This window comes from Nomia melanderi, chromosome 7, assembly GCF_051020985.1.
Source record: "Nomia melanderi isolate GNS246 chromosome 7, iyNomMela1, whole genome shotgun sequence".
In the NCBI taxonomy this organism is placed as follows: domain Eukaryota; kingdom Metazoa; phylum Arthropoda; class Insecta; order Hymenoptera; family Halictidae; genus Nomia; species Nomia melanderi.
In genome coordinates this window covers 8,860,099-8,876,074 of record NC_135005.1, presented here as the reverse complement: position 1 = coordinate 8,876,074, position 15,976 = coordinate 8,860,099, and the positions used below count along the sequence as shown (strand labels likewise).

General features: G+C 35.6%; 1 protein-coding gene and 2 long non-coding RNA genes across 6 annotated transcripts in view; 2 read left to right on the top strand and 1 right to left on the bottom strand.

The window, feature by feature from the left end:
* LOC116424171 (UPF0489 protein C5orf22 homolog) overlaps nt 1-15,976 on the top strand; it is a 749,516-nt gene that overhangs the window by 472,951 nt on the left and 260,589 nt on the right. The window lies entirely within an intron of this gene.
* Nucleotides 4,106-5,205, bottom strand: LOC116424172 (uncharacterized). Its single transcript, XR_004234394.2, has 3 exons — nt 5,056-5,205; nt 4,730-4,932; nt 4,106-4,277 (listed from the first exon to the last, which is right to left on the bottom strand). It is a non-coding gene; the product is annotated as an uncharacterized LOC116424172 (long non-coding RNA).
* LOC143174749 (uncharacterized) lies at nt 7,384-8,872 on the top strand. The gene is made up of 3 exons (XR_012999049.1): nt 7,384-7,877; nt 8,072-8,353; nt 8,427-8,872. It is a non-coding gene; the product is annotated as an uncharacterized LOC143174749 (long non-coding RNA).

The following is a 15,976-nucleotide window of genomic DNA, read 5'->3' as shown; positions in this document are numbered from 1 at the left end:
CCTTCACCCACACGTTGCCTAATTAAATTATTGTCCTGCGAGTCCGCCATATTCTCCAGTGTAACATAAATATGCATCGTCCTTCGTGCGCTACGCGTGCAGTTCAACGACCGCTACCGTTCATGCCCTATCACCTGACACCTAATTATCGGACTCGATGACAATAACGAAAATGATTGCGTTAAGGTCCCGCCCGGTTAGGAACAGTTGGTTGGGCGGAACCTCCACGATGAAATCATTATGTAAGTAGCAGCGCTAAATGTTCAGGCTCGGGCCTACGAAACGGAAGCTCCAACAGGGATCCGTAGGGTTCGTTGACCGGGGCTGACGCTTTCTGTCAACCTGGCAGGGGTCATTGGACTAGTCACACGCCGACATTCTGATGCAAAGGTGGACATTAATCTGTGAAAGGGGTAAGTGCATCCGGTGATGGCGTGTTCACGCTTTTTCGCGTGGATTCCGTTGCATAGCTTTTTTTTTACGTCAGCCGCGCGTGCACTCGCATGCCAGTAATTGTTTACTCGCAGTTCGCACATGTCAACTGTGTTACAGTTGAACATCGGTTACCGGTGCCACCTGATGTTTTCAGCGTATCTTTCCCGAAAGAGTTTCTTCACTCGCATCTTCGATTTGCTATGTTCGTTGATATTTCTAACCGCTCAGTGATCACAGTCAGGAGCTAAGGATCACGTTCTACATCGATCTGCGAGTAAGTACTTGCATTACGACCTTACAGTACTGTTTAATTCCGGTATTTGTTTAGCAAAATATTGATAACTCCTAAATGGATGTCACTTTAAAGATAAGGAAACAGTCTGAGATGGTATTCTTGCAAATGATTTATGAGAGAATTCTGTTTGAAAGGTTTGCCTTTTGAAAATGCAATTTCTAAATGATACGGCAATATTGAAAATGTTGTTAATCTTATGGGAGCTTAATGGATATATTAGAGACAAGTTGTCGTTTCATTGGTAACACAAAATGTGAAATTCTAAATTTATGTTTGGAAATTTAAATGTTATTTTTATATTCCTATATTTTTATAACGAAGTTGGATCTACTTATAATTATAATAAATATTCAAGGAACAGTGGGTATTCTATAAACTAAATTATAACTAGATTCGAGTAGCTTTTTATCGAACAGCATACAGTGACATTAAACTGTGAAGTGAGTTACAAGCAGATTCTTCAAAAGGTTTTTAATGTTTAGTTACGCGCGGCGATGAAGAAACCAATCGGCGGTCACTAATTGAAATGCTTTGACATTAAACTCAAACCCGTAGGAAAAACTATGACGCGATCCTTAAAGGGATAAGAATCGTTTGGTTGGTCACTAAAAGGGCTTCTCTTATCTGAGATTCATGGATGGGATTACGGAAGAAATAACCGTAATGATTCATGAAACCGTAATAATTCCTTTATGGCGCGCGATTTATCGATCTGTTCAAACGGATTCTGTTTTCATCACTGTGAAGGAATTTGATGCATGGGACGTTCAATTACATCGTTGACGATAGATTATTTGATAAATATTTACTTCAAAGGACATCGTGTCGATGACCTCGACCTTTGCAGGTGTTGCTAAGGTCACGATTTTGAATAATTTTTCCTAATAACTTAATCGACCGTCCCTTCTGAAAAACGTTTCAGCATCTTGCTCATTCTTTGTAAAGTAACACTCTCCGCTGATTTCAGTGACCTTAAAATATGTTGTCAACGACGTCATGCTAAAATCCAAAAATTCAACATTAAATTGCTGTTTATTTTAATATTAAATTGTTGTTAAACTCGTGTTTTACTTAAACTAAATGAAATAACTTAAATATTAAATATCTTAAAAATCAAGTACAGGGCAAAGTATAATAATTTACACAACAGGTTGTTACATTATGTAATATTATTTTTCTAGTTAAGGTGGTCATTACAAATACAGGTTCACGTTAAGTATTTTCATAGATAGAAGAAGAATATAAAGGTGCAGAAAATTCGGTGTGCATCTTCCCAGGAGACCAATCATCGAGCGTCATTCAGTCACGAGCTACTCTTTCAAAAATGCATGCACACGCTGCTTATGATTACAGTATTAAACCAATTAGAAAGACGTGGAAGGTTTGACATTTGGTTAAACGATCGCCAAATGGCTGTCGAATCGCGTCATGCATGAGAATAGAAAAGATCGTTCTGTTTGTCTCAGGCAAAAGACTGATGACTATCTATGACTACCTAAAGGCTTGATTGCATGGCTAGCGGCTGGAATCTTAGTTCCATCGCATAATCGGGATTCCAAGTTGATTACGAACGGTTATGTTTAACAGTCGGCCATTATCGATGACAGACGTTACGTTTCGTAGTAAACGGGATGATCGAGGAAATGTCAATTATTGACAATTATCCACGCGTAATCATCGTCAATTCAGGAAAATAGGCTCGCCGGTGAAATGTCGCGTTTTATCGAACTCCCAGGAATTGAATTCTCGCAAGTTTAATATTAATTGTAAGAGTTCGCGATGACGAGATTTCTATTAATAAACTTTCACTCGTAATTTATTGACGATGTGTTAAAAGCTTGGTCGTGTTGGGACCGACTGCTATAAAACCAGGTGGCATTTGCATGAAAGCAATCAATGTCCAATTACAATGATTATTCACTGAAAAATTCATTGTAATACAACCTTTGTTAATTTTAATTTCTTATTGCAACAGCTGCGGAGTTCGTTGTCGTCGGAAATGTGCTTGAGACTTGCAAAGTTCAATAAAGAAGTAAACCTTCCATTCGTTGGAGATGTAGTTATGGATTATTGAAAAAGAATAGAACTGGAATTAATTTGTTGAAGATGCAGGAAAGTAAAGGAAAATGTGCATAGGAAAAAATGATTTCTTATTTGAAATATAATTCTAGCTCGAGCTGTAGTCATAATAGTTTCTGAGAAAAACATGGGACGCGATTAAAAAAATATTAATTTCTGCGTACTTACCATTTTTAAATCTATAATTGCTACATAAAGTTATACGCATATAAATAAATACTAAATACCTTTAGCGAATAATTCTTCGACTTTATTAATTTTTCGATTTAATGATAAGACTAATTCTATTATACCTTAGAAAACTGTTGATTGCTAACTCGAAACTTGAATAGTTTCTGCTAAAAATCTAGTTTCTGCTAAAATGTATTAACTGAATTGCAATCGCTTATATTATAATAAAACCGATCCGCGTACATCGTCACAGATCGTCAAGTTCAGCTCGTGCGATAATTTCTTATATAATCATCAAAACGGCCTTATTAACTTCATTCAGTGTTTCAGTTTTTTGATTTCTTCGCTGTATAATCGAATTTGAAACAATGTCGAGGCTGTCGTTGCCACTAGATTCTGCGATAATTCATTCTCAACGGAGTTTGAAAGGTCACGTCGTGTCAAGGAACTTCCGTTAAAAGAGATATTTCGTTAAAGAGATACTAAAAAAGAATATTATTATTTATTTTTTCGTTATGATTAAATGTCACTGTCTCTATTAACTTCTTATATGGGAACGAACATTTCCTGACAATTTGGTTCAATGCAGATACTGATTTTCAGATTTTTTCAAGGTACCTCTTACTCTTTTAATAATAATTCCTATAGAGAATTTGATTTCTTTACAATTGAACTGTGAAAAATGTGTATAATTAACGATTTCGATATCTCACAAAAATTAAAATACGTGTAATTAAAATTCTGAAGTTAAATTCGAACGTCTAAACTATAATTATTATTACTTTATGATTTTTCTCTTAATCAGATTGGAGAAAATTTGTTAGTAATACCCTAAAAGAAAGTGAGGAAAAGTTATAACTCTACAAAACTTATCACACGTTAATACCTATAATTTAAACTTCACCATTCAATTGTTAAAGTTCAAATAAAAATTTCAATTTTGAAGAGTTATGATCATTGAATGAAAGCTCACATGATTTTTTATCAATTGAAACAATCACATTTGGAATAAATCTTCGCGTTAAGCTAGTAAAACTTTATAAATCAATAGAATCGATCGTGGAAAATATTCATGAACACTGGTATAATTAAACGTTGTTCGAAGAAAACACTTATTAAATAGTCGAATTATTTATTCGTAACAGAAAGATGATAGTACACTCGAGCGTTTATAAGAAAGCGTTGATTCCTAACGATCGACGTTGCATGAGCATGTCGAGTCATTCGTATTCTTAGACGTTCGGAGACCCTCGGTTTTTCGATGATTCATGCAGTTGCCGATCGCCTTAAAGATGTGCTAAACGGGTACAATAACAGTCATGCTAAATAATTTATGCGCTGCATGAAGTAATGTTTATTAATAAGCGTACTTGACAGAATACGGAGAAATTTTTAATTGTCGTCTTGATCTTGACGGACCATTTACGTTCACAGACTAAGTACATAGCTGGTGCAATGATCGTCGACTGTTTATTTACATATGTTGTTGATAAGCATGACACATATTCCATAAAAACAGTAAAAATTTGACAAAACGCGATATAATAAGCTCTGATCAATATCCTGTATAAGTTACGTCGATACATTTTCTAAATACTCAATATAATTAGCAACCTTATTTCACACATGCAAATATCCCAACACTTAAATCACCCTGGCAACATTAGTTTACAACAATCCCAGCTACAATGCCCCCGAAAACAATACAAAAGAAAACGACACAGTAAAATATTATATTTTCGCACAAACCTCACTTCACACTCCATTCCAGCTGTACAAAAAAATACTCCAATTGTTCCAGATTCTCGCGTATTCGAATTGACTTCCGATAAATTCGTGCAAGCCGCCGTGCCGATAGGACCCAATAAAATCGTATTCAAGTATCGCAGCTCAGTTTCCTGCTACAACGTAATAATCCACCGTCGAGAGTATTTCGCAAAGTCTTCGAATCGCTGCAATAACGAAAATATCGGTAAGCCGAACCGCTTGGAGCGATTACGGAATGATACTTAACGTTTAAGCACGAAACAGGAAATAATTTCGCGAAGGTACATCGCGATTTTATCGGTCCTTACTGCGAACTTGTCCGCGATTCTCGTAGGATCGCCGGAGAAGCTGCAACCACGTCGCGAGGGAAACCAGCCGATCTGAAAGCGACAGCACGCGGGTACACGTGGACGCGCACGCAGCCAACGCCTCGCGTCTCGCGTATCAGCCCGCGAGGACGGGTTAGACACACACCCGTCGATCCAGTATGTAGATTTGTGCAGGTGTCGCAGCATTTGCTTCGCGTAGTTTTCAATTTTAATAAACCGAACAGGAGAAAATGGAGAGCCATCCGACTTACACGTTACGCGCACGCGCGTGTACTTACACCGCAGGGACTTCTAAATGTGAAATACCGATATTACATCGGTGTTCTTCGGTTGTATGTTCGTAACCCTTATAAAAGCCGGAATATTAGAACACTGCTATTATCGCGGATTTTTTGTGTTGTCTTATGGCGAGAATTTTCCTGCAGATTGCTTTCCACTGCGGAGTTAACCGTGGGATTTAATTTGGAAAAATCTCTCGTTGTGCGTGCAATGAAATCAACTAATGAAATGTATACTCGCCAGATGCAGGCCAAATGCATTTGACCGATAAGCTGAGGCGAAACGAAGAATATAACACGTTTATCTGGAAAAATAAAATTTGCGTTTTAAGGTTACGTGTATACTCGTTGAACGTATTCAACCGGTTAATGTTACAATTATCGGACGGATCAGGTTGACCCTCTTCAGAATGTTTATTTTGCAAGTATCTAAATTGTAATATTAGAGCTAAAATTGACGGCTAAAACGAATAAGAATAGACTTAAACTGTTACTAAGGAATGTTTAAACAGTTCAGTATCCGTAAAACGGATGAATTCCGTAAAGCTAGTGTTAATATTATTTCGGTTTTCACTTCCAGGCGAAATACTGATATCAAAATCATATCGGTGTTCAGTCCTTGATGTACAGGGTGTAAGAAAGTTAGTACTCGTTTTTTCGAGGGATGACACACGCACCCTTGGATCGACAAGCATTTGTAACAAAAACTTACTGGGCAATTGTGATTTTCAATTCTGTTTAGTTTTCATCTATTTCACTCGGCGAAAATAAGAGAAGTTCAAAAGGCGCAATACGTCACGGATTAATAATTCGCGAGATGTAAGTCCATCGAGTTTAGCAGTAATTAGATTTTGTAGAGTTATACATACAGGGTTTATTAATACCATGTAACTTACCGTGTGCCTGAGACACTAGATATTTGTGTGGGTAGACAAGTAGTATTTAAGAGAGCATGCAACCCTGGAAAGACCGAGGTTTTTATGGGGGATATTGAATAGTATGTCATATTCTTTTTATTACGAAAAGGTAGAAAAAGATAAAGTCATATAGCATTGCGTGACTCCATTGCAATCCAAACAGGTTACACTTACAAAGTAATATTGAATACAAATGTTTATGCATATTATAAATTTCAGATACTAATTTCTCTATAGAAATGAATAGAAGTACAATAAATTCTCTTCTATAACAAAATTTAACAGAACGATACCTGTTATATAGGAAAATCATAGTACTCTTAATAACATTAGATTTCATTAAAATCAATATTCTAAGTCTCACAGGTCACAAGATATTGGCATTAAAACTACCGAGTCTGACATTATCAAACTTTCTATATGAACTCTAAGAATGCAGCTGTTGACACTTTAATTGACTTATGATTCAATTTGCCTATTATTAAATCAATTTCTTTAATAATTTCTCAAAAAAGCATCTGTTGTCTATTTAATAATTGGAAAAGAAGAATTTAGGAATGCGTCAATCTGATTGATTTGGTAGTTTTAGAGTTAGAAACACATGAATTTCGCAATCTTCACAAGTTATTCATTCCGTTCGTCGCATTAATAGTTCGCATTCCTCGTCTACGCGGACTATGGTTCACAATTACGACGAAAATCGTCATCGACGGTTCCATTGATTTTTAATAATTCATTATGGAAAAAATCTGATCGACCGACACCCCTTCCATCGCGCTGATTAATTGGAAAATTATGTGTTTTCTTCCAATTAATGGAAAGGGAACCCCGCATGCGGCGGTGAATGCATGCGATTGCAGTTAATTGGCGCAGCTCGCGGCACTTTGGTGGCCGGCATTAATTAGGAAAGTCATATATACCTGGCACGTTTCTGGATATTATTCGGCAGAAAACCGCGGCGGCCGAGTCTGCCTGCCGGTTTTTTTCTCACTGCCGCGCTGGTCGATAGCTAATTACGCGTTTACCTGCCGAGCGGAATTGCCCGCGGTATAAATTAAAATGATTTTAACCTTTTGCCGCGTTTTTCCTGCACAACAAACGGAAATCATAAATCGCCGGTTCGGTACCGCGTTCAAACAGAGACGCAGTCGCGACGCGCTTGAAGCATGTTTGTTTCATTAATACGAACACGCCGGGGAAATAACGCGATTTTAAAATCAATAACGCGATATCTCTTTAACATCGGAGCGAATTATCATTACTATACCGTTAATCTTTACGCGAATTCATATTTTTAACAATGTAATTGGAAAATAGGATTACTATGGGAAATGATTTTTCTTAACGAATGTTACAGAAAGCTTTACATTTTAAATATTTATCTTTTCGTGTTGTGTGGAGTTCTGTGCAGTTTTGTACGTTCAGGTCTATGGTAAATGCATAAGTTTCCTGTAGACAATTCTGTATCCACTGTGGTACGTTTTTGTGAAGAAAGAGAAATATAACACAGAAGATACAACAATATATCGGAGCTTTATTGTTAATTTGCTTGTATAGTTGCTTCAAGCTAATTTTGTTAACTGTTCAATCTACAAGTTAATTATTTGTAAGTATATACTGAATAATACTGGAAGGAATGGAAACTCGAATTCGAGGAGAAATCGATTGATCTTTAATAATTAAAATTACATGAATTAAACATACGTTCTACATCCATTCCATTTTAAATACAATTACCATAATATTGGCAACTATTTATGTTCTTATTCATTTCTTCGTAACGTATCTCCAACATTCTAGCGCCAAAAGTGGACGACGATTTTTTAAGTATACACAAATAATAAGAAATTGAAAATGAATGAACAATATATTTCAAGTGAATAAGGGAACAGCAAATTAAAATTCATAAATAATACGAAAGGAGCTACAAATGCCATGCGTGGAAGCATTCGTTACTACATGATTCGCGTGAAATATGGTCACGTAAAATGCACCGAAGTTAATCTGCAATTACGTCATTTATGAATACCAAATTACAGAGCTCGATATCAATATGACAAATCGAAATAACCCACAACAGTGGTAAGTTAAAAGAAGTTCGTAACATTAATGTAGTACAGTAAAGCTTCATTTGTCCGAACTAATTCTGTCGCAGCGCTTGGTTTACCGAACATACTGCTGAACTCTTATGATAACCCACGCCACGCAACCTACTGCTTACATGAACTCATGTCTTTCCCCGTATCCAAGCTTCGGAACAAAAGTTAGCGTATGCATGAGCTGGAATCTAGTTATAATATCAACTGCTATTACACGAACGGATAAACTGTTTATATAAACAAGCAAATTATTATTTAAACTCCTATTATTTGAATGATCCAATTACACACACGATATTATCACGTAATGAGTTTAGATAAATGCGGTTCTATTGTAACTGGAGAAAACATGCTTTGACAAAAATCGAAGAAGCTTCTACATAAATATGCATATGTACATGTATATGTGCGTGAATAATATTTTTATTATATATCTTCGATAAAAATAAACTAAAACCTTAGTTGTTCATTTTATGGTATAAATAGATCTACTATAGAAAATGACATAATTTCAGAAAAAGTAGGTACTATATAAATATACGAACATTCTGCATAGTTGCAGCCATGCACAAAAGTAATAACTATTTACCTGTCGTACACAAATGTCAATTTTTGGTAAATATTGTGCAAAAGTTTTGATAGACGGACAGTTTAAAAATATGTATTAAATCGATATTTGTTTGAATAATATATTGTTTCAAAATATTAAATACATGTAATGACGAATAATAAGAATATTGCTTATATTGCATGTGATATAGTGTACACGAAGTTAAATATAGTACTTCAAAGTGAACGTATCACGTGGATAGCTACAACAGAATTTATTGTTATGTTTTATATTAAATTTGTTACAGTCGATACGATCTCATGCGCCAAGATCGCCGAATATTAATTCACGGATCAATGGCGAACATTTTGCTAAATTCGATTAAACATTTTCTTGCATGCATAAACAAATTTCTGTAACTGCGTTCCAGCGGGCCGTAAATTGTTTTAATGGACGTATTTTAAATGCGTCGCAGGTGGAGCGATAATATTATGAAAATATGTAAAAAGGAATGAAATCATTTAACTAAATTTAATTGAATCGGTCGACTAGAGAATTATACAAAGAAATAAGTGGGACATAAAAACAGTGCTCATTAGAGATTTGAAACATTAATGATCCGGGACCATACATATCTTTATAAACCGGGCCCTTTCGCAAAAATATTTTAGTGTTTCGTGAACATTATAATTACTTTCATCGGGAGGTCGAATGGTAAATTAATAGTGTCATATAAAGCGTAGCAGTTAGTACTATACTATATATAGAAAACTGCTATAATAATATATATGATACATATATAAAGTTTTAAAGTTTTAAAGTTTCAAAATTAATAGTAAAAAATTAAAACTATTAATTTTATACTGATTTAAGCATAAAAATAATATTAATTCTAAAACTTTAATTTTGGAGATATTATTCGCGAAACTTTAACAGATTTGCAACAGATTTCTTTTTCCAATAGTTAGTTACAGTATAGTTACTTTAGTAATTAGTTCACTAATACTTAGCAACGTCATTTCCAAAATTTCTCTAAATACTTGACTAGCATTGAATTTTATATTATGCATGTTCTCGGTTAGGATATTTATCATTACTATTATTAGTATTATTATTTTTATCGTTTTCATAGGCATAAATAATTATAGTAATCGCATTAAATATAAGACGAAGAATAAAACTATTAAAACTGAAGTAATAATATTGCTTACAGTAACGATGAAAATTGTCGTGCAGTTATTTCACTTGACATAATAAAAATATAATATAAAGTATTATTAATATCATTAAATTAGTTTTGCATATTTGGATCTCATTTTCGCTGGTTTTCTTCAATCACGGTGACACGGAGGCGGATGTTTCCCCGTTAAAACTCACGATATGATAAACGATCTGCCAATGCCGGTAACCACGCCGGAATGCGGCGACATCCGCTCAAATAATCACGAGATAATTACTTTCCTGCATAAGGTCCATCCAAACCGCTCACAAGCCGGATCTCCTGTGTTCCCGCGGGAGCACGAAGGGTTCGCGAGCGGACGGCCGCGTTAAACCGCAGGAAGGAACGGTCTTTCGTTGCTATGAATATACAGATTACTTGCGATTTCTGCGAGACATTACTATTTCCCGATCTCCTTATATTTTCTTCTGCTTTTTTTAATTTAACACTTCAACTACCAAGTAAACGCTCATTAAAACTCATATGCAGCCGAGACAGTTTTCTTCGTTAAGCAGAAATTAGACAGTCAAGATTCTTTATAATGATTGCTCTACTATCTTTCTTATGTCTCATACATCCAAGAAAATTCGGTTTGTTCGATACGTCGCCAAGAAAATTAATGTTCAAGTTTATGTGAAAAATAGTGTCACCGGAATTTGACTGCTACAGTGGTCACCTATCACTGGAACTCACAAATTGCTTAGAACCAGTTGCAACAAAGAATGTCGAATTGATGTCGAATAAAAATATTTAATAACATAAGTAATTACTAAATAATAGTTTAATGCTATTTCTAATAATAATAATTATTAATCATTATTTCTACGACCATTCACCTTTGTTGTGAACGAAGAAATATCATTCGAAACGGTCGAAATTCTCGTGATAGTCAACATGTTAAAACAATAATCGTAATGATCTCTTACAAAGCAACATTTTTATACAGTTAAGAATCGAATACATAGAGAACCGTGCATTATGTGAAATTAACTTTCCTCGTTCAACTTACCACATCAAAAATTTAACTTCATTTAAATTTTCCAAACGAAGACATCTTTCAATTAATTAATTCCATTATTACTAATCGAAGGATACCTTAAGGATCCTCCAATCCAATAAAAACCAAATTTCAAACAACTCAAATATCCATACATAAACCGATAATACAACACGAATGTTACGCGACCGGTATAAGTTATTAAATTCTTCCCCAACGTAGAAACAGCCCCACTGCGGCGACCGAGCGGAACAGTCGACGGATCACATACATTTCAATTTTAATGAAATTCGTTGGAATCACGATCATTTCCTAGCGATACGATATTCAATTCCAACGATACACCTTGTACTCCCGCTTAGGTACTAGATCAGCTAAATAATCGCAGTTGCTTAGTCTACTTTATTAAAACGGACGCAGTATCTCGGGGACGTCGCTTTCCATTCGGAATTTATTGTTAGGCAATTAAGATCGGCTAGATTTAGCTTGTCAACTAAATCAAGGGTACGCGCGCCGGTCCAGCTTCGGTTTTTACTGCCGCGGTACTATCCCACTTTCTTTTACGGTGGCCGGTGCAAGTGGAACACATTGTATATTCAGATTCGCCGCGTATTCTCGCGGATCATCTGCATGGATACGAAGGGAATATCGTAAACGATCGATTCCAAGGTTCCATCGCGGCAGATGAGAGGCGGTTTATGGAGCGTGTCTGTCAGCAGATCGAAATATCCGCGCTGCCTCCTTATCTGTCTCCTGTCTCACTCACCCTGTTCCTTCGCTCGATGTTTCCTCCGCGCGTTTTTCCCCCGTCCCCCCGTTAAGGAAGCCTAAACGTCGGTAACAGCGGAAAAGCATCCGTGCACGTACCTACCTATGTGCGGACGCACGTAACCGGGGACAGGCAGTATCGAGGGTGGGATTTATGGAGCATGACGGAGACTTACAACGCTCCTTGCATCCAGGGGCTTCATGGATCGCTGGATCGAGGGGACCTTGTTCCGCTCACTTTCGACCGTCTCGATCTTCTTTCTGCCCGATGACCGTCGCGGTGCACCGCTGCATCGATATCTGCACCTGCACCCACGGCCGGCCGCGTAATCGGGGAACTTCAGATGCGCCCGCGGCCGAATGCGACTCGAACACCGCGGGTGCGTGGGAGAAACTGCGGGAACGACGATCTTCCGTTGGCCAATAATTAATTAGTGTCTGTCGCGATTGATTAATACATTGAAGGAAATTAATTGTATTGGGTCATCCCATAAATAATGCGGTCTTTCTGTGTTTCTTTTATTTTTGAAAGTAAAGATGACGAATCTGTTATTAACCCTTTGGCTACGGCAGAATTTCGCATCAACGCATATTTCTAAGAAAGTGCATTAAAATTATGAAAACACTGAATTGAACTAAATTAAACCAATCGAAAATAGTGACATTTATATAATATATGACTAACGGAAGATGTAATTGTTGAATTAAAATTCACTTACGTCAAATTTAAGCTTTGCTGCAATTATTGTTGATAATATTTTCCGGGAGCCTATAGGCGCCAACAGTACATCGAAACCAAATTTTTCAAGCGCCTTTAGGCGTCAACGGTAGCCAAGGGGTTAATGTAAAACAGATTCTTCTTCGTTATGTGTAAGGTTTGTAACTGTGCATTATACTAACTTTAAATAACGTTGTTTATTTTTATTGTTAGAGATAGAAGGAATTAATCGTAACTAAATAGATAAGTACGCAAATAAAGGACAAAACTAAATACTTAATCGCAACAAATACAGTTGCGATTTCGTTATTAACTGCGATTAGTGTGTGACAGTTTTGTTAATTGTGAACAGTGTTGGGAAAACTGAATTGCGTTAACGATTGGTAATTGAATAACTGTTTTTATTGCAGTTGCAATTGATGAAGAAATTCAATTTTCTGATTGTTTAATTTGATTAACGTGGATGGGTAAGAATAGAAGAAAATTTATGAAATAATTTTTAAAGCGATTGCAAACAGATGTACGACTTAAATCGTGAAATTGAAAAATATACAAATATTAAACATTTCATTAAATATTTGAAACCTAGGGAAACGTCAAAACGTGTTAACAATAATTAAATTTATATAATTAAATAATAAGCTTAACCCTTTGCACTCGATTTATTTTCAATGTTGTTGGGTGTAAACTTGTATTTATTTTTTGGGAAATGAATGAAAGTAATTTACAGCGATGGAATTCAACATTTTATATTTATTTTGTGTTGTCATCTCCAGCATGAGTATTAACATATTGAGAATATCTATCTCCGTACGAATGTGTAAAATCGTATGCTCGTTCGTACGAGACTGGGCCTTTCCAGTTTCGTAGCCACTGTTGGTATCGAATCTCCAGTTGCGGGAAGCAGCCAGTCCGGAGGGCGTTAACAACGATAAGTTTATCAAGCGGCGAACTGCATTATCATAAGAATACCAAAAAAAGAAAAGAAATCCAGAGGCGAGAAGAAACTAGCAGCATGACGCAAGGGCATCGAATGAACACGTACTCGCAACGGACAGTATGCTGTCCCGGAAATATGGCAAATCGAATGATGAAATCTTTAAGTATCTGAATATCAGGTTAGGATGATGATCTAGTTGTATAGTCGTAACACAAGGAACCAATGAAACTGGTCTCTTAAAAGTTATAGTAGTGAGGATGATATAAATATAAATATATTATTTGTTTCGTCAAGCAGAAAATTATTTCATATCAACATTATTCTTTTCCTTTTTTACCAATTATGAATATTATTCTTTGATTACAACAACTTTACTGATATCTGTGATACTAAACACCATTTTCTCTGTCAAGAACATCTGCAAACAAGAGAATATAAATTATATATAAATAAACAAATCCATGCAAAATACAATGAATTCAATAAAATTAGCTTCAATGGCAGTTTTTCCAGGACACGTGACCATTCGCGCAAACATAGTGTTCAGTTAATAAGGTTGATAAATTATATTGCTTAGTAACTACACAGAAATTTCTATTACACTTTTATTTTCTACTCATTTTCTTACCATAGTTATTACTCGATATGTTGAACACCCCCTGTTATCCCAACACTTCAACTTGGCACTGACATGACACCTATCGACGTGCGTGCATGTGATACGCGTCACATAGTTTTGTTATTTTTTCATCGTCCCGTTTTGCCTTTTTCCGTTTTATTTCCCGTAGCCGCGACAGGTAGTTGAATTTTATAGTTTATTTTATCGCGGCGATCTGCGGAGAGTTAAACGAAACGTAGTGAGTTATTTTCGCGGTATTTCGCCGCGATGGAGCAATCCTCCGTTTTATGGTGAATCGATATCGCCATATTCGACAATTATACAAGTTTATCGAGACGAAGAGAGATGGTCCGGTTATAAATTCTGGTCGATTTTTGGTCGGAGATCAATTATTCAGCGATGACCCATCTGCATCTGACCTTTCGCAGTTCGTAGATAGACATACAACTGTAATAATCAGGATTAAAATTGGACTGAAACATATAAATATATTTGAAGACAAAAAAGACACACGATTTTCGCGTATATTATCTCCCTAAATGAACAATTTTAAACGTTGTTGCATGAATGCAACATGACTAATGAAAATTAATGTAAACGCGTTTTATTACTCGTCAGCATTTAATTCCTTTGTGTATCTCGTTTAAGTAGCATTGCTATTACATTTATGAACCATTATACACAAGCTGCTTTGTTCTACGATAAACAAAAGCGCAACAAAGGATTACTATATTAATTTTTCCATAAAGTGAAATTTCTGTGTCTGTCGTTGTAATAACTTCAAATGTCGCGTCTTCGAATATTTCTAAATTAATGGATATTATAATTAGAGTGTTTTGTGTCATATAATAACAGCAAGTTTTCAATTAACTTTGTTTTAACGAGTCGTCTCTAATAAATGTCAAATAAATTCAGAATACCAAAAAATGATTTCAAGATTTCTTTTTATTACATCTTAATACATTTCAAGTGGATTATTGTTTGATTTAAATATTTGCAATTTCATTCACGGCACATGTTGTTAAGTACAATGAACTGGTACGTTAGTTGTAATATTACCAAAAATAGTTCATATGAATATATAATGGGAAAGCGTCTGGAAAATTATTTTAACGAAGATGGTGGCCAGCGAATAGATAAACTGCAACGAATAAGGGAACCACTGGAAACAGTTAAGTAAGTAATCTTCCGTTACACACACTTATTGCTCGAACCCAAGATCTCGTGGTAGAAAAATTAATTAAAAGAGAATTAAGTAAGAAATGAGGAAACAATGGATCGTCGTCTATTGCCCATTAGCGTCGCCATTCAGCACACCATTTCTCGGTGTACGGACAACGGCCATTTTGCTAATTAATGTATACTATTTCCATTAACGCGACGTGACCGCAGGCACTTTCTGCGAGGGTAAACACGTGTTTTCTGTACTTGCACATAACATTGCATGTATGTAATTCGTGTACAGCAACGATATTGTTGCGTGGTCACGTTGAGTAACAAATTGTAGGACGTTGTAGTACACTTCTTTGCAACCGACTTACATGTTTTGTAATATTATAAAATATTTTAATTTTAATATGCAATACCATTAAGGGTTACACGATAAAATAATCGGACAACGTTTAATCTAGTTGTCAAAAATTGAAAAACATTTGAAAATCGTAATCATAATTTTACTACAGCTGCTGCATTAATTTCAGCAGATATTGTTATAATTTTAAATTAGTCTGTTTATTAAAATACGTATTTGAAAGTTATAGAAACATGGAAAAAATTATCAGAGGACGTAATACTT